This window comes from Schistocerca gregaria, chromosome 8, assembly GCF_023897955.1.
Source record: "Schistocerca gregaria isolate iqSchGreg1 chromosome 8, iqSchGreg1.2, whole genome shotgun sequence".
Taxonomy (NCBI): domain Eukaryota; kingdom Metazoa; phylum Arthropoda; class Insecta; order Orthoptera; family Acrididae; genus Schistocerca; species Schistocerca gregaria.
The window spans coordinates 96,302,263-96,320,785 of NC_064927.1; the positions used below are offsets into that span (position 1 = coordinate 96,302,263).

Genomic DNA, 18,523 nt, shown 5'->3' on the forward strand with positions numbered 1-18,523 from the left:
ATTTAAATTGCTGTGGGAGGCATCATAGCACATCAACACTGTAACACAAAAGGGGGAGAGTGGGGGTGAAAGGGGAAAGGTCCAATAGCACGCAGAGATCCCGCCTATCACCCATGTAATCACTAACCACGCCCACCTCTGCTTAACTTCATTAATCGAAAGGGAGCCGGCCGTTGGCTACCCCTGAGCGAAACGTTCAGACTTGTAGCTCGATGTGCAGATCATTTGGAATCTACGTGGCAGAGTCTCGCGGGAGACTGCATTTCCTATTGGCGGAGAAAGTGGGATGGCCTGTGGAGGGATCGAACCCATGACCTTCTCGTTACCAGCACGACGCTATACCCCAAAGGGCTAACGAGCCACGCAACACTGTCGCATCAGCAGTCCAAAACCGCAAAATCATCTCCTCTTCCTTAAAAACGGCCCCGCCAATCACGTGAGCATGTATCTCTTTTCCTTGACTTTCTCTCACCTTATACTTGGAACCCAGAGCAGCAACACCACGAAGACGAAAAACGGCCCTGAGAAGATTTCTCATCTCAGCCTGGAAAATTGACGTTCCGCTACCAGTAATCGAACCCTGGCCTCCTGTGTGAAAGCCAGGTATCCTAGCCACTAGACCATACCGGACATACCTCAAGTATCAGCTACGTGTGAATGGGTCCAGAAATATTTCTCCTCCACGAACTTTACGGCCGAATCTGGCGACAACGCTGAACTCTGTCCGCCACCACGATCCCGCTTACTCACTCCCAAAGCGCCCAAGTCATACTACACAAACATCGCTTTCAGTCTCAAGTGTAAGTAGCAAAACTATAATTAGTAATAACTGGAAACAAACACTCTCACGTTGACGCAAAGGAGCCTGGGTGGTAATAAACTGTAAACACGGCTTTACCTCGCAAAAGCTATGCTGTGCGTTTCACCGTCGTGGAGAGTAAATGAGATGGCTGGGGTGAGGGTCGAACGTACGCCCTTGAGAAGACGTCACGCGCTGCCCACTGCGACAGGGAAGCACACAGGAATTCTTTTCCCACCATGCCGAACACGACAGGGTGGACTTCTCAGCGGAAGTCAGTCCTGCGTCTAGTTACAGTGCATCGCCCTGGAAGCGGCGTGGACCCGCGTTCGGATGTGCCGGCGGGCAGGGCGCCTGCAGCAGGGTCGCTTCGGCCTCTGGTGGCAGCAGGGGCGGCAACGCATCGCGACACAGGATGCGTGCAGCGGAATGCGGCGGTGGTGGTGTAACGGTCAGCATGGTTGCTTCCCAAGCAGTTGATCCGGGTTCGATTCCCGGCCACCGCAAGAGGGCTGTCGTTTTTGCGTAGCGCAATAGTGTGTGTTCAACACCATGCGATCCTCGAAATTGCCAAGTGTCGCTGCACAAGTAGTATCTGCTCGTCTCTCGCCTCGTTGCAGCTAAGTGGGCGGCCCCTTCATCGTGTGTCGACTTGGCCCGACTTTGCTCGACTGCCGCTCGCTGCCGCTCGGCGGCAGGGCCAATATGACAGAAGCAGTACGACAATCGGCTGCGAGAAACACGCTAATCAAGACTACCTTTCCTTTCCAATTCGAAAAGCTAAATTTTCATTTACAAATTTCGGAATTCTCACTGCTCCCCTACAGTGTTATCTACGATATTTGGGAAATTATCTGTGGGTTCGTACGGTTCTGTTACTGCCAAAGTCGTTCCTGCACTTTACGTTCGCTCTTTTTGCAAAGAACCTCTTTAAATTTTGGATCCTATGTTCGTTAACGTAATTTAAATTGCTGTGGGAGGCATCATAGCACATCAACACTGTAACACAAAAGGGGGAGAGTGGGGGTGAAAGGGGAAAGGTCCAATAGCACGCAGAGATCCCGCCTATCACCCATGTAATCACTAACCACGCCCACCTCTGCTTAACTTCATTAATCGAAAGGGAGCCGGCCGTTGGCTACCCCTGAGCGAAACGTTCAGACTTGTAGCTCGATGTGCAGATCATTTGGAATCTACGTGGCAGAGTCTCGCGGGAGACTGCATTTCCTATTGGCGGAGAAAGTGGGATGGCCTGTGGAGGGATCGAACCCATGACCTTCTCGTTACCAGCACGACGCTATACCCCAAAGGGCTAACGAGCCACGCAACACTGTCGCATCAGCAGTCCAAAACCGCAAAATCATCTCCTCTTCCTTAAAAACGGCCCCGCCAATCACGTGAGCATGTATCTCTTTTCCTTGACTTTCTCTCACCTTATACTTGGAACCCAGAGCAGCAACACCACGAAGACGAAAAACGGCCCTGAGAAGATTTCTCATCTCAGCCTGGAAAATTGACGTTCCGCTACCAGTAATCGAACCCTGGCCTCCTGTGTGAAAGCCAGGTATCCTAGCCACTAGACCATACCGGACATACCTCAAGTATCAGCTACGTGTGAATGGGTCCAGAAATATTTCTCCTCCACGAACTTTACGGCCGAATCTGGCGACAACGCTGAACTCTGTCCGCCACCACGATCCCGCTTACTCACTCCCAAAGCGCCCAAGTCATACTACACAAACATCGCTTTCAGTCTCAAGTGTAAGTAGCAAAACTATAATTAGTAATAACTGGAAACAAACACTCTCACGTTGACGCAAAGGAGCCTGGGTGGTAATAAACTGTAAACACGGCTTTACCTCGCAAAAGCTATGCTGTGCGTTTCACCGTCGTGGAGAGTAAATGAGATGGCTGGGGTGAGGGTCGAACGTACGCCCTTGAGAAGACGTCACGCGCTGCCCACTGCGACAGGGAAGCACACAGGAATTCTTTTCCCACCATGCCGAACACGACAGGGTGGACTTCTCAGCGGAAGTCAGTCCTGCGTCTAGTTACAGTGCATCGCCCTGGAAGCGGCGTGGACCCGCGTTCGGATGTGCCGGCGGGCAGGGCGCCTGCAGCAGGGTCGCTTCGGCCTCTGGTGGCAGCAGGGGCGGCAACGCATCGCGACACAGGATGCGTGCAGCGGAATGCGGCGGTGGTGGTGTAACGGTCAGCATGGTTGCTTCCCAAGCAGTTGATCCGGGTTCGATTCCCGGCCACCGCAAGAGGGCTGTCGTTTTTGCGTAGCGCAATAGTGTGTGTTCAACACCATGCGATCCTCGAAATTGCCAAGTGTCGCTGCACAAGTAGTATCTGCTCGTCTCTCGCCTCGTTGCAGCTAAGTGGGCGGCCCCTTCATCGTGTGTCGACTTGGCCCGACTTTGCTCGACTGCCGCTCGCTGCCGCTCGGCGGCAGGGCCAATATGACAGAAGCAGTACGACAATCGGCTGCGAGAAACACGCTAATCAAGACTACCTTTCCTTTCCAATTCGAAAAGCTAAATTTTCATTTACAAATTTCGGAATTCTCACTGCTCCCCTACAGTGTTATCTACGATATTTGGGAAATTATCTGTGGGTTCGTACGGTTCTGTTACTGCCAAAGTCGTTCCTGCACTTTACGTTCGCTCTTTTTGCAAAGAACCTCTTTAAATTTTGGATCCTATGTTCGTTAACGTAATTTAAATTGCTGTGGGAGGCATCATAGCACATCAACACTGTAACACAAAAGGGGGAGAGTGGGGGTGAAAGGGGAAAGGTCCAATAGCACGCAGAGATCCCGCCTATCACCCATGTAATCACTAACCACGCCCACCTCTGCTTAACTTCATTAATCGAAAGGGAGCCGGCCGTTGGCTACCCCTGAGCGAAACGTTCAGACTTGTAGCTCGATGTGCAGATCATTTGGAATCTACGTGGCAGAGTCTCGCGGGAGACTGCATTTCCTATTGGCGGAGAAAGTGGGATGGCCTGTGGAGGGATCGAACCCATGACCTTCTCGTTACCAGCACGACGCTATACCCCAAAGGGCTAACGAGCCACGCAACACTGTCGCATCAGCAGTCCAAAACCGCAAAATCATCTCCTCTTCCTTAAAAACGGCCCCGCCAATCACGTGAGCATGTATCTCTTTTCCTTGACTTTCTCTCACCTTATACTTGGAACCCAGAGCAGCAACACCACGAAGACGAAAAACGGCCCTGAGAAGATTTCTCATCTCAGCCTGGAAAATTGACGTTCCGCTACCAGTAATCGAACCCTGGCCTCCTGTGTGAAAGCCAGGTATCCTAGCCACTAGACCATACCGGACATACCTCAAGTATCAGCTACGTGTGAATGGGTCCAGAAATATTTCTCCTCCACGAACTTTACGGCCGAATCTGGCGACAACGCTGAACTCTGTCCGCCACCACGATCCCGCTTACTCACTCCCAAAGCGCCCAAGTCATACTACACAAACATCGCTTTCAGTCTCAAGTGTAAGTAGCAAAACTATAATTAGTAATAACTGGAAACAAACACTCTCACGTTGACGCAAAGGAGCCTGGGTGGTAATAAACTGTAAACACGGCTTTACCTCGCAAAAGCTATGCTGTGCGTTTCACCGTCGTGGAGAGTAAATGAGATGGCTGGGGTGAGGGTCGAACGTACGCCCTTGAGAAGACGTCACGCGCTGCCCACTGCGACAGGGAAGCACACAGGAATTCTTTTCCCACCATGCCGAACACGACAGGGTGGACTTCTCAGCGGAAGTCAGTCCTGCGTCTAGTTACAGTGCATCGCCCTGGAAGCGGCGTGGACCCGCGTTCGGATGTGCCGGCGGGCAGGGCGCCTGCAGCAGGGTCGCTTCGGCCTCTGGTGGCAGCAGGGGCGGCAACGCATCGCGACACAGGATGCGTGCAGCGGAATGCGGCGGTGGTGGTGTAACGGTCAGCATGGTTGCTTCCCAAGCAGTTGATCCGGGTTCGATTCCCGGCCACCGCAAGAGGGCTGTCGTTTTTGCGTAGCGCAATAGTGTGTGTTCAACACCATGCGATCCTCGAAATTGCCAAGTGTCGCTGCACAAGTAGTATCTGCTCGTCTCTCGCCTCGTTGCAGCTAAGTGGGCGGCCCCTTCATCGTGTGTCGACTTGGCCCGACTTTGCTCGACTGCCGCTCGCTGCCGCTCGGCGGCAGGGCCAATATGACAGAAGCAGTACGACAATCGGCTGCGAGAAACACGCTAATCAAGACTACCTTTCCTTTCCAATTCGAAAAGCTAAATTTTCATTTACAAATTTCGGAATTCTCACTGCTCCCCTACAGTGTTATCTACGATATTTGGGAAATTATCTGTGGGTTCGTACGGTTCTGTTACTGCCAAAGTCGTTCCTGCACTTTACGTTCGCTCTTTTTGCAAAGAACCTCTTTAAATTTTGGATCCTATGTTCGTTAACGTAATTTAAATTGCTGTGGGAGGCATCATAGCACATCAACACTGTAACACAAAAGGGGGAGAGTGGGGGTGAAAGGGGAAAGGTCCAATAGCACGCAGAGATCCCGCCTATCACCCATGTAATCACTAACCACGCCCACCTCTGCTTAACTTCATTAATCGAAAGGGAGCCGGCCGTTGGCTACCCCTGAGCGAAACGTTCAGACTTGTAGCTCGATGTGCAGATCATTTGGAATCTACGTGGCAGAGTCTCGCGGGAGACTGCATTTCCTATTGGCGGAGAAAGTGGGATGGCCTGTGGAGGGATCGAACCCATGACCTTCTCGTTACCAGCACGACGCTATACCCCAAAGGGCTAACGAGCCACGCAACACTGTCGCATCAGCAGTCCAAAACCGCAAAATCATCTCCTCTTCCTTAAAAACGGCCCCGCCAATCACGTGAGCATGTATCTCTTTTCCTTGACTTTCTCTCACCTTATACTTGGAACCCAGAGCAGCAACACCACGAAGACGAAAAACGGCCCTGAGAAGATTTCTCATCTCAGCCTGGAAAATTGACGTTCCGCTACCAGTAATCGAACCCTGGCCTCCTGTGTGAAAGACAGGTATCCTAGCCACTAGACCATACCGGACATACCTCAAGTATCAGCTACGTGTGAATGGGTCCAGAAATATTTCTCCTCCACGAACTTTACGGCCGAATCTGGCGACAACGCTGAACTCTGTCCGCCACCACGATCCCGCTTACTCACTCCCAAAGCGCCCAAGTCATACTACACAAACATCGCTTTCAGTCTCAAGTGTAAGTAGCAAAACTATAATTAGTAATAACTGGAAACAAACACTCTCACGTTGACGCAAAGGAGCCTGGGTGGTAATAAACTGTAAACACGGCTTTACCTCGCAAAAGCTATGCTGTGCGTTTCACCGTCGTGGAGAGTAAATGAGATGGCTGGGGTGAGGGTCGAACGTACGCCCTTGAGAAGACGTCACGCGCTGCCCACTGCGACAGGGAAGCACACAGGAATTCTTTTCCCACCATGCCGAACACGACAGGGTGGACTTCTCAGCGGAAGTCAGTCCTGCGTCTAGTTACAGTGCATCGCCCTGGAAGCGGCGTGGACCCGCGTTCGGATGTGCCGGCGGGCAGGGCGCCTGCAGCAGGGTCGCTTCGGCCTCTGGTGGCAGCAGGGGCGGCAACGCATCGCGACACAGGATGCGTGCAGCGGAATGCGGCGGTGGTGGTGTAACGGTCAGCATGGTTGCTTCCCAAGCAGTTGATCCGGGTTCGATTCCCGGCCACCGCAAGAGGGCTGTCGTTTTTGCGTAGCGCAATAGTGTGTGTTCAACACCATGCGATCCTCGAAATTGCCAAGTGTCGCTGCACAAGTAGTATCTGCTCGTCTCTCGCCTCGTTGCAGCTAAGTGGGCGGCCCCTTCATCGTGTGTCGACTTGGCCCGACTTTGCTCGACTGCCGCTCGCTGCCGCTCGGCGGCAGGGCCAATATGACAGAAGCAGTACGACAATCGGCTGCGAGAAACACGCTAATCAAGACTACCTTTCCTTTCCAATTCGAAAAGCTAAATTTTCATTTACAAATTTCGGAATTCTCACTGCTCCCCTACAGTGTTATCTACGATATTTGGGAAATTATCTGTGGGTTCGTACGGTTCTGTTACTGCCAAAGTCGTTCCTGCACTTTACGTTCGCTCTTTTTGCAAAGAACCTCTTTAAATTTTGGATCCTATGTTCGTTAACGTAATTTAAATTGCTGTGGGAGGCATCATAGCACATCAACACTGTAACACAAAAGGGGGAGAGTGGGGGTGAAAGGGGAAAGGTCCAATAGCACGCAGAGATCCCGCCTATCACCCATGTAATCACTAACCACGCCCACCTCTGCTTAACTTCATTAATCGAAAGGGAGCCGGCCGTTGGCTACCCCTGAGCGAAACGTTCAGACTTGTAGCTCGATGTGCAGATCATTTGGAATCTACGTGGCAGAGTCTCGCGGGAGACTGCATTTCCTATTGGCGGAGAAAGTGGGATGGCCTGTGGAGGGATCGAACCCATGACCTTCTCGTTACCAGCACGACGCTATACCCCAAAGGGCTAACGAGCCACGCAACACTGTCGCATCAGCAGTCCAAAACCGCAAAATCATCTCCTCTTCCTTAAAAACGGCCCCGCCAATCACGTGAGCATGTATCTCTTTTCCTTGACTTTCTCTCACCTTATACTTGGAACCCAGAGCAGCAACACCACGAAGACGAAAAACGGCCCTGAGAAGATTTCTCATCTCAGCCTGGAAAATTGACGTTCCGCTACCAGTAATCGAACCCTGGCCTCCTGTGTGAAAGACAGGTATCCTAGCCACTAGACCATACCGGACATACCTCAAGTATCAGCTACGTGTGAATGGGTCCAGAAATATTTCTCCTCCACGAACTTTACGGCCGAATCTGGCGACAACGCTGAACTCTGTCCGCCACCACGATCCCGCTTACTCACTCCCAAAGCGCCCAAGTCATACTACACAAACATCGCTTTCAGTCTCAAGTGTAAGTAGCAAAACTATAATTAGTAATAACTGGAAACAAACACTCTCACGTTGACGCAAAGGAGCCTGGGTGGTAATAAACTGTAAACACGGCTTTACCTCGCAAAAGCTATGCTGTGCGTTTCACCGTCGTGGAGAGTAAATGAGATGGCTGGGGTGAGGGTCGAACGTACGCCCTTGAGAAGACGTCACGCGCTGCCCACTGCGACAGGGAAGCACACAGGAATTCTTTTCCCACCATGCCGAACACGACAGGGTGGACTTCTCAGCGGAAGTCAGTCCTGCGTCTAGTTACAGTGCATCGCCCTGGAAGCGGCGTGGACCCGCGTTCGGATGTGCCGGCGGGCAGGGCGCCTGCAGCAGGGTCGCTTCGGCCTCTGGTGGCAGCAGGGGCGGCAACGCATCGCGACACAGGATGCGTGCAGCGGAATGCGGCGGTGGTGGTGTAACGGTCAGCATGGTTGCTTCCCAAGCAGTTGATCCGGGTTCGATTCCCGGCCACCGCAAGAGGGCTGTCGTTTTTGCGTAGCGCAATAGTGTGTGTTCAACACCATGCGATCCTCGAAATTGCCAAGTGTCGCTGCACAAGTAGTATCTGCTCGTCTCTCGCCTCGTTGCAGCTAAGTGGGCGGCCCCTTCATCGTGTGTCGACTTGGCCCGACTTTGCTCGACTGCCGCTCGCTGCCGCTCGGCGGCAGGGCCAATATGACAGAAGCAGTACGACAATCGGCTGCGAGAAACACGCTAATCAAGACTACCTTTCCTTTCCAATTCGAAAAGCTAAATTTTCATTTACAAATTTCGGAATTCTCACTGCTCCCCTACAGTGTTATCTACGATATTTGGGAAATTATCTGTGGGTTCGTACGGTTCTGTTACTGCCAAAGTCGTTCCTGCACTTTACGTTCGCTCTTTTTGCAAAGAACCTCTTTAAATTTTGGATCCTATGTTCGTTAACGTAATTTAAATTGCTGTGGGAGGCATCATAGCACATCAACACTGTAACACAAAAGGGGGAGAGTGGGGGTGAAAGGGGAAAGGTCCAATAGCACGCAGAGATCCCGCCTATCACCCATGTAATCACTAACCACGCCCACCTCTGCTTAACTTCATTAATCGAAAGGGAGCCGGCCGTTGGCTACCCCTGAGCGAAACGTTCAGACTTGTAGCTCGATGTGCAGATCATTTGGAATCTACGTGGCAGAGTCTCGCGGGAGACTGCATTTCCTATTGGCGGAGAAAGTGGGATGGCCTGTGGAGGGATCGAACCCATGACCTTCTCGTTACCAGCACGACGCTATACCCCAAAGGGCTAACGAGCCACGCAACACTGTCGCATCAGCAGTCCAAAACCGCAAAATCATCTCCTCTTCCTTAAAAACGGCCCCGCCAATCACGTGAGCATGTATCTCTTTTCCTTGACTTTCTCTCACCTTATACTTGGAACCCAGAGCAGCAACACCACGAAGACGAAAAACGGCCCTGAGAAGATTTCTCATCTCAGCCTGGAAAATTGACGTTCCGCTACCAGTAATCGAACCCTGGCCTCCTGTGTGAAAGCCAGGTATCCTAGCCACTAGACCATACCGGACATACCTCAAGTATCAGCTACGTGTGAATGGGTCCAGAAATATTTCTCCTCCACGAACTTTACGGCCGAATCTGGCGACAACGCTGAACTCTGTCCGCCACCACGATCCCGCTTACTCACTCCCAAAGCGCCCAAGTCATACTACACAAACATCGCTTTCAGTCTCAAGTGTAAGTAGCAAAACTATAATTAGTAATAACTGGAAACAAACACTCTCACGTTGACGCAAAGGAGCCTGGGTGGTAATAAACTGTAAACACGGCTTTACCTCGCAAAAGCTATGCTGTGCGTTTCACCGTCGTGGAGAGTAAATGAGATGGCTGGGGTGAGGGTCGAACGTACGCCCTTGAGAAGACGTCACGCGCTGCCCACTGCGACAGGGAAGCACACAGGAATTCTTTTCCCACCATGCCGAACACGACAGGGTGGACTTCTCAGCGGAAGTCAGTCCTGCGTCTAGTTACAGTGCATCGCCCTGGAAGCGGCGTGGACCCGCGTTCGGATGTGCCGGCGGGCAGGGCGCCTGCAGCAGGGTCGCTTCGGCCTCTGGTGGCAGCAGGGGCGGCAACGCATCGCGACACAGGATGCGTGCAGCGGAATGCGGCGGTGGTGGTGTAACGGTCAGCATGGTTGCTTCCCAAGCAGTTGATCCGGGTTCGATTCCCGGCCACCGCAAGAGGGCTGTCGTTTTTGCGTAGCGCAATAGTGTGTGTTCAACACCATGCGATCCTCGAAATTGCCAAGTGTCGCTGCACAAGTAGTATCTGCTCGTCTCTCGCCTCGTTGCAGCTAAGTGGGCGGCCCCTTCATCGTGTGTCGACTTGGCCCGACTTTGCTCGACTGCCGCTCGCTGCCGCTCGGCGGCAGGGCCAATATGACAGAAGCAGTACGACAATCGGCTGCGAGAAACACGCTAATCAAGACTACCTTTCCTTTCCAATTCGAAAAGCTAAATTTTCATTTACAAATTTCGGAATTCTCACTGCTCCCCTACAGTGTTATCTACGATATTTGGGAAATTATCTGTGGGTTCGTACGGTTCTGTTACTGCCAAAGTCGTTCCTGCACTTTACGTTCGCTCTTTTTGCAAAGAACCTCTTTAAATTTTGGATCCTATGTTCGTTAACGTAATTTAAATTGCTGTGGGAGGCATCATAGCACATCAACACTGTAACACAAAAGGGGGAGAGTGGGGGTGAAAGGGGAAAGGTCCAATAGCACGCAGAGATCCCGCCTATCACCCATGTAATCACTAACCACGCCCACCTCTGCTTAACTTCATTAATCGAAAGGGAGCCGGCCGTTGGCTACCCCTGAGCGAAACGTTCAGACTTGTAGCTCGATGTGCAGATCATTTGGAATCTACGTGGCAGAGTCTCGCGGGAGACTGCATTTCCTATTGGCGGAGAAAGTGGGATGGCCTGTGGAGGGATCGAACCCATGACCTTCTCGTTACCAGCACGACGCTATACCCCAAAGGGCTAACGAGCCACGCAACACTGTCGCATCAGCAGTCCAAAACCGCAAAATCATCTCCTCTTCCTTAAAAACGGCCCCGCCAATCACGTGAGCATGTATCTCTTTTCCTTGACTTTCTCTCACCTTATACTTGGAACCCAGAGCAGCAACACCACGAAGACGAAAAACGGCCCTGAGAAGATTTCTCATCTCAGCCTGGAAAATTGACGTTCCGCTACCAGTAATCGAACCCTGGCCTCCTGTGTGAAAGACAGGTATCCTAGCCACTAGACCATACCGGACATACCTCAAGTATCAGCTACGTGTGAATGGGTCCAGAAATATTTCTCCTCCACGAACTTTACGGCCGAATCTGGCGACAACGCTGAACTCTGTCCGCCACCACGATCCCGCTTACTCACTCCCAAAGCGCCCAAGTCATACTACACAAACATCGCTTTCAGTCTCAAGTGTAAGTAGCAAAACTATAATTAGTAATAACTGGAAACAAACACTCTCACGTTGACGCAAAGGAGCCTGGGTGGTAATAAACTGTAAACACGGCTTTACCTCGCAAAAGCTATGCTGTGCGTTTCACCGTCGTGGAGAGTAAATGAGATGGCTGGGGTGAGGGTCGAACGTACGCCCTTGAGAAGACGTCACGCGCTGCCCACTGCGACAGGGAAGCACACAGGAATTCTTTTCCCACCATGCCGAACACGACAGGGTGGACTTCTCAGCGGAAGTCAGTCCTGCGTCTAGTTACAGTGCATCGCCCTGGAAGCGGCGTGGACCCGCGTTCGGATGTGCCGGCGGGCAGGGCGCCTGCAGCAGGGTCGCTTCGGCCTCTGGTGGCAGCAGGGGCGGCAACGCATCGCGACACAGGATGCGTGCAGCGGAATGCGGCGGTGGTGGTGTAACGGTCAGCATGGTTGCTTCCCAAGCAGTTGATCCGGGTTCGATTCCCGGCCACCGCAAGAGGGCTGTCGTTTTTGCGTAGCGCAATAGTGTGTGTTCAACACCATGCGATCCTCGAAATTGCCAAGTGTCGCTGCACAAGTAGTATCTGCTCGTCTCTCGCCTCGTTGCAGCTAAGTGGGCGGCCCCTTCATCGTGTGTCGACTTGGCCCGACTTTGCTCGACTGCCGCTCGCTGCCGCTCGGCGGCAGGGCCAATATGACAGAAGCAGTACGACAATCGGCTGCGAGAAACACGCTAATCAAGACTACCTTTCCTTTCCAATTCGAAAAGCTAAATTTTCATTTACAAATTTCGGAATTCTCACTGCTCCCCTACAGTGTTATCTACGATATTTGGGAAATTATCTGTGGGTTCGTACGGTTCTGTTACTGCCAAAGTCGTTCCTGCACTTTACGTTCGCTCTTTTTGCAAAGAACCTCTTTAAATTTTGGATCCTATGTTCGTTAACGTAATTTAAATTGCTGTGGGAGGCATCATAGCACATCAACACTGTAACACAAAAGGGGGAGAGTGGGGGTGAAAGGGGAAAGGTCCAATAGCACGCAGAGATCCCGCCTATCACCCATGTAATCACTAACCACGCCCACCTCTGCTTAACTTCATTAATCGAAAGGGAGCCGGCCGTTGGCTACCCCTGAGCGAAACGTTCAGACTTGTAGCTCGATGTGCAGATCATTTGGAATCTACGTGGCAGAGTCTCGCGGGAGACTGCATTTCCTATTGGCGGAGAAAGTGGGATGGCCTGTGGAGGGATCGAACCCATGACCTTCTCGTTACCAGCACGACGCTATACCCCAAAGGGCTAACGAGCCACGCAACACTGTCGCATCAGCAGTCCAAAACCGCAAAATCATCTCCTCTTCCTTAAAAACGGCCCCGCCAATCACGTGAGCATGTATCTCTTTTCCTTGACTTTCTCTCACCTTATACTTGGAACCCAGAGCAGCAACACCACGAAGACGAAAAACGGCCCTGAGAAGATTTCTCATCTCAGCCTGGAAAATTGACGTTCCGCTACCAGTAATCGAACCCTGGCCTCCTGTGTGAAAGCCAGGTATCCTAGCCACTAGACCATACCGGACATACCTCAAGTATCAGCTACGTGTGAATGGGTCCAGAAATATTTCTCCTCCACGAACTTTACGGCCGAATCTGGCGACAACGCTGAACTCTGTCCGCCACCACGATCCCGCTTACTCACTCCCAAAGCGCCCAAGTCATACTACACAAACATCGCTTTCAGTCTCAAGTGTAAGTAGCAAAACTATAATTAGTAATAACTGGAAACAAACACTCTCACGTTGACGCAAAGGAGCCTGGGTGGTAATAAACTGTAAACACGGCTTTACCTCGCAAAAGCTATGCTGTGCGTTTCACCGTCGTGGAGAGTAAATGAGATGGCTGGGGTGAGGGTCGAACGTACGCCCTTGAGAAGACGTCACGCGCTGCCCACTGCGACAGGGAAGCACACAGGAATTCTTTTCCCACCATGCCGAACACGACAGGGTGGACTTCTCAGCGGAAGTCAGTCCTGCGTCTAGTTACAGTGCATCGCCCTGGAAGCGGCGTGGACCCGCGTTCGGATGTGCCGGCGGGCAGGGCGCCTGCAGCAGGGTCGCTTCGGCCTCTGGTGGCAGCAGAGGCGGCAACGCATCGCGACACAGGATGCGTGCAGCGGAATGCGGCGGTGGTGGTGTAACGGTCAGCATGGTTGCTTCCCAAGCAGTTGATCCGGGTTCGATTCCCGGCCACCGCAAGAGGGCTGTCGTTTTTGCGTAGCGCAATAGTGTGTGTTCAACACCATGCGATCCTCGAAATTGCCAAGTGTCGCTGCACAAGTAGTATCTGCTCGTCTCTCGCCTCGTTGCAGCTAAGTGGGCGGCCCCTTCATCGTGTGTCGACTTGGCCCGACTTTGCTCGACTGCCGCTCGCTGCCGCTCGGCGGCAGGGCCAATATGACAGAAGCAGTACGACAATCGGCTGCGAGAAACACGCTAATCAAGACTACCTTTCCTTTCCAATTCGAAAAGCTAAATTTTCATTTACAAATTTCGGAATTCTCACTGCTCCCCTACAGTGTTATCTACGATATTTGGGAAATTATCTGTGGGTTCGTACGGTTCTGTTACTGCCAAAGTCGTTCCTGCACTTTACGTTCGCTCTTTTTGCAAAGAACCTCTTTAAATTTTGGATCCTATGTTCGTTAACGTAATTTAAATTGCTGTGGGAGGCATCATAGCACATCAACACTGTAACACAAAAGGGGGAGAGTGGGGGTGAAAGGGGAAAGGTCCAATAGCACGCAGAGATCCCGCCTATCACCCATGTAATCACTAACCACGCCCACCTCTGCTTAACTTCATTAATCGAAAGGGAGCCGGCCGTTGGCTACCCCTGAGCGAAACGTTCAGACTTGTAGCTCGATGTGCAGATCATTTGGAATCTACGTGGCAGAGTCTCGCGGGAGACTGCATTTCCTATTGGCGGAGAAAGTGGGATGGCCTGTGGAGGGATCGAACCCATGACCTTCTCGTTACCAGCACGACGCTATACCCCAAAGGGCTAACGAGCCACGCAACACTGTCGCATCAGCAGTCCAAAACCGCAAAATCATCTCCTCTTCCTTAAAAACGGCCCCGCCAATCACGTGAGCATGTATCTCTTTTCCTTGACTTTCTCTCACCTTATACTTGGAACCCAGAGCAGCAACACCACGAAGACGAAAAACGGCCCTGAGAAGATTTCTCATCTCAGCCTGGAAAATTGACGTTCCGCTACCAGTAATCGAACCCTGGCCTCCTGTGTGAAAGACAGGTATCCTAGCCACTAGACCATACCGGACATACCTCAAGTATCAGCTACGTGTGAATGGGTCCAGAAATATTTCTCCTCCACGAACTTTACGGCCGAATCTGGCGACAACGCTGAACTCTGTCCGCCACCACGATCCCGCTTACTCACTCCCAAAGCGCCCAAGTCATACTACACAAACATCGCTTTCAGTCTCAAGTGTAAGTAGCAAAACTATAATTAGTAATAACTGGAAACAAACACTCTCACGTTGACGCAAAGGAGCCTGGGTGGTAATAAACTGTAAACACGGCTTTACCTCGCAAAAGCTATGCTGTGCGTTTCACCGTCGTGGAGAGTAAATGAGATGGCTGGGGTGAGGGTCGAACGTACGCCCTTGAGAAGACGTCACGCGCTGCCCACTGCGACAGGGAAGCACACAGGAATTCTTTTCCCACCATGCCGAACACGACAGGGTGGACTTCTCAGCGGAAGTCAGTCCTGCGTCTAGTTACAGTGCATCGCCCTGGAAGCGGCGTGGACCCGCGTTCGGATGTGCCGGCGGGCAGGGCGCCTGCAGCAGGGTCGCTTCGGCCTCTGGTGGCAGCAGGGGCGGCAACGCATCGCGACACAGGATGCGTGCAGCGGAATGCGGCGGTGGTGGTGTAACGGTCAGCATGGTTGCTTCCCAAGCAGTTGATCCGGGTTCGATTCCCGGCCACCGCAAGAGGGCTGTCGTTTTTGCGTAGCGCAATAGTGTGTGTTCAACACCATGCGATCCTCGAAATTGCCAAGTGTCGCTGCACAAGTAGTATCTGCTCGTCTCTCGCCTCGTTGCAGCTAAGTGGGCGGCCCCTTCATCGTGTGTCGACTTGGCCCGACTTTGCTCGACTGCCGCTCGCTGCCGCTCGGCGGCAGGGCCAATATGACAGAAGCAGTACGACAATCGGCTGCGAGAAACACGCTAATCAAGACTACCTTTCCTTTCCAATTCGAAAAGCTAAATTTTCATTTACAAATTTCGGAATTCTCACTGCTCCCCTACAGTGTTATCTACGATATTTGGGAAATTATCTGTGGGTTCGTACGGTTCTGTTACTGCCAAAGTCGTTCCTGCACTTTACGTTCGCTCTTTTTGCAAAGAACCTCTTTAAATTTTGGATCCTATGTTCGTTAACGTAATTTAAATTGCTGTGGGAGGCATCATAGCACATCAACACTGTAACACAAAAGGGGGAGAGTGGGGGTGAAAGGGGAAAGGTCCAATAGCACGCAGAGATCCCGCCTATCACCCATGTAATCACTAACCACGCCCACCTCTGCTTAACTTCATTAATCGAAAGGGAGCCGGCCGTTGGCTACCCCTGAGCGAAACGTTCAGACTTGTAGCTCGATGTGCAGATCATTTGGAATCTACGTGGCAGAGTCTCGCGGGAGACTGCATTTCCTATTGGCGGAGAAAGTGGGATGGCCTGTGGAGGGATCGAACCCATGACCTTCTCGTTACCAGCACGACGCTATACCCCAAAGGGCTAACGAGCCACGCAACACTGTCGCATCAGCAGTCCAAAACCGCAAAATCATCTCCTCTTCCTTAAAAACGGCCCCGCCAATCACGTGAGCATGTATCTCTTTTCCTTGACTTTCTCTCACCTTATACTTGGAACCCAGAGCAGCAACACCACGAAGACGAAAAACGGCCCTGAGAAGATTTCTCATCTCAGCCTGGAAAATTGACGTTCCGCTACCAGTAATCGAACCCTGGCCTCCTGTGTGAAAGCCAGGTATCCTAGCCACTAGACCATACCGGACATACCTCAAGTATCAGCTACGTGTGAATGGGTCCAGAAATATTTCTCCTCCACGAACTTTACGGCCGAATCTGGCGACAACGCTGAACTCTGTCCGCCACCACGATCCCGCTTACTCACTCCCAAAGCGCCCAAGTCATACTACACAAACATCGCTTTCAGTCTCAAGTGTAAGTAGCAAAACTATAATTAGTAATAACTGGAAACAAACACTCTCACGTTGACGCAAAGGAGCCTGGGTGGTAATAAACTGTAAACACGGCTTTACCTCGCAAAAGCTATGCTGTGCGTTTCACCGTCGTGGAGAGTAAATGAGATGGCTGGGGTGAGGGTCGAACGTACGCCCTTGAGAAGACGTCACGCGCTGCCCACTGCGACAGGGAAGCACACAGGAATTCTTTTCCCACCATGCCGAACACGACAGGGTGGACTTCTCAGCGGAAGTCAGTCCTGCGTCTAGTTACAGTGCATCGCCCTGGAAGCGGCGTGGACCCGCGTTCGGATGTGCCGGCGGGCAGGGCGCCTGCAGCAGGGTCGCTTCGGCCTCTGGTGGCAGCAGGGGCGGCAACGCATCGCGACACAGGATGCGTGCAGCGGAATGCGGCGGTGGTGGTGTAACGGTCAGCATGGTTGCTTCCCAAGCAGTTGATCCGGGTTCGATTCCCGGCCACCGCAAGAGGGCTGTCGTTTTTGCGTAGCGCAATAGTGTGTGTTCAACACCATGCGATCCTCGAAATTGCCAAGTGTCGCTGCACAAGTAGTATCTGCTCGTCTCTCGCCTCGTTGCAGCTAAGTGGGCGGCCCCTTCATCGTGTGTCGACTTGGCCCGACTTTGCTCGACTGCCGCTCGCTGCCGCTCGGCGGCAGGGCCAATATGACAGAAGCAGTACGACAATCGGCTGCGAGAAACACGCTAATCAAGACTACCTTTCCTTTCCAATTCGAAAAGCTAAATTTTCATTTACAAATTTCGGAATTCTCACTGCTCCCCTACAGTGTTATCTACGATATTTGGGAAATTATCTGTGGGTTCGTACGGTTCTGTTACTGCCAAAGTCGTTCCTGCACTTTACGTTCGCTCTTTTTGCAAAGAACCTCTTTAAATTTTGGATCCTATGTTCGTTAACGTAATTTAAATTGCTGTGGGAGGCATCATAGCACATCAACACTGTAACACAAAAGGGGGAGAGTGGGGGTGAAAGGGGAAAGGTCCAATAGCACGCAGAGATCCCGCCTATCACCCATGTAATCACTAACCACGCCCACCTCTGCTTAACTTCATTAATCGAAAGGGAGCCGGCCGTTGGCTACCCCTGAGCGAAACGTTCAGACTTGTAGCTCGATGTGCAGATCATTTGGAATCTACGTGGCAGAGTCTCGCGGGAGACTGCATTTCCTATTGGCGGAGAAAGTGGGATGGCCTGTGGAGGGATCGAACCCATGACCTTCTCGTTACCAGCACGACGCTATACCCCAAAGGGCTAACGAGCCACGCAACACTGTCGCATCAGCAGTCCAAAACCGCAAAATCATCTCCTCTTCCTTAAAAACGGCCCCGCCAATCACGTGAGCATGTATCTCTTTTCCTTGACTTTCTCTCACCTTATACTTGGAACCCAGAGCAGCAACACCACGAAGACGAAAAACGGCCCTGAGAAGATTTCTCATCTCAGCCTGGAAAATTGACGTTCCGCTACCAGTAATCGAACCCTGGCCTCCTGTGTGAAAGCCAGGTATCCTAGCCACTAGACCATACCGGACATACCTCAAGTATCAGCTACGTGTGAATGGGTCCAGAAATATTTCTCCTCCACGAACTTTACGGCCGAATCTGGCGACAACGCTGAACTCTGTCCGCCACCACGATCCCGCTTACTCACTCCCAAAGCGCCCAAGTCATACTACACAAACATCGCTTTCAGTCTCAAGTGTAAGTAGCAAAACTATAATTAGTAATAACTGGAAACAAACACTCTCACGTTGACGCAAAGGAGCCTGGGTGGTAATAAACTGTAAACACGGCTTTACCTCGCAAAAGCTATGCTGTGCGTTT

The 18,523-nt window shown here is 51.9% G+C and overlaps 10 non-coding genes across 10 annotated transcripts; all 10 read left to right on the forward strand.

The window, feature by feature from the left end:
- The first annotated feature begins 1,233 nt into the window (after positions 1-1,233).
- Positions 1,234-1,305, forward strand: Trnag-ccc (transfer RNA glycine (anticodon CCC)). Its single transcript has one exon. It is a non-coding gene; the product is annotated as a tRNA-Gly (tRNA).
- Positions 1,306-2,993: 1,688 nt separating this feature from the next.
- Trnag-ccc (transfer RNA glycine (anticodon CCC)) lies at positions 2,994-3,065 on the forward strand. Its single transcript has one exon. It is a non-coding gene; the product is annotated as a tRNA-Gly (tRNA).
- Positions 3,066-4,753: 1,688 nt separating this feature from the next.
- Positions 4,754-4,825, forward strand: Trnag-ccc (transfer RNA glycine (anticodon CCC)). The gene has a single exon. It is a non-coding gene; the product is annotated as a tRNA-Gly (tRNA).
- A 1,688-nt stretch (positions 4,826-6,513) lies between these two features.
- Trnag-ccc (transfer RNA glycine (anticodon CCC)) lies at positions 6,514-6,585 on the forward strand. The gene has a single exon. It is a non-coding gene; the product is annotated as a tRNA-Gly (tRNA).
- A 1,688-nt stretch (positions 6,586-8,273) lies between these two features.
- On the forward strand, positions 8,274-8,345 carry Trnag-ccc (transfer RNA glycine (anticodon CCC)). Its single transcript has one exon. It is a non-coding gene; the product is annotated as a tRNA-Gly (tRNA).
- Positions 8,346-10,033: 1,688 nt separating this feature from the next.
- On the forward strand, positions 10,034-10,105 carry Trnag-ccc (transfer RNA glycine (anticodon CCC)). Its single transcript has one exon. It is a non-coding gene; the product is annotated as a tRNA-Gly (tRNA).
- A 1,688-nt stretch (positions 10,106-11,793) lies between these two features.
- Trnag-ccc (transfer RNA glycine (anticodon CCC)) lies at positions 11,794-11,865 on the forward strand. The gene has a single exon. It is a non-coding gene; the product is annotated as a tRNA-Gly (tRNA).
- Positions 11,866-13,553: 1,688 nt separating this feature from the next.
- Positions 13,554-13,625, forward strand: Trnag-ccc (transfer RNA glycine (anticodon CCC)). Its single transcript has one exon. It is a non-coding gene; the product is annotated as a tRNA-Gly (tRNA).
- A 1,688-nt stretch (positions 13,626-15,313) lies between these two features.
- Trnag-ccc (transfer RNA glycine (anticodon CCC)) lies at positions 15,314-15,385 on the forward strand. Its single transcript has one exon. It is a non-coding gene; the product is annotated as a tRNA-Gly (tRNA).
- A 1,688-nt stretch (positions 15,386-17,073) lies between these two features.
- Trnag-ccc (transfer RNA glycine (anticodon CCC)) lies at positions 17,074-17,145 on the forward strand. The gene has a single exon. It is a non-coding gene; the product is annotated as a tRNA-Gly (tRNA).
- Positions 17,146-18,523: the final 1,378 nt, after the last annotated feature.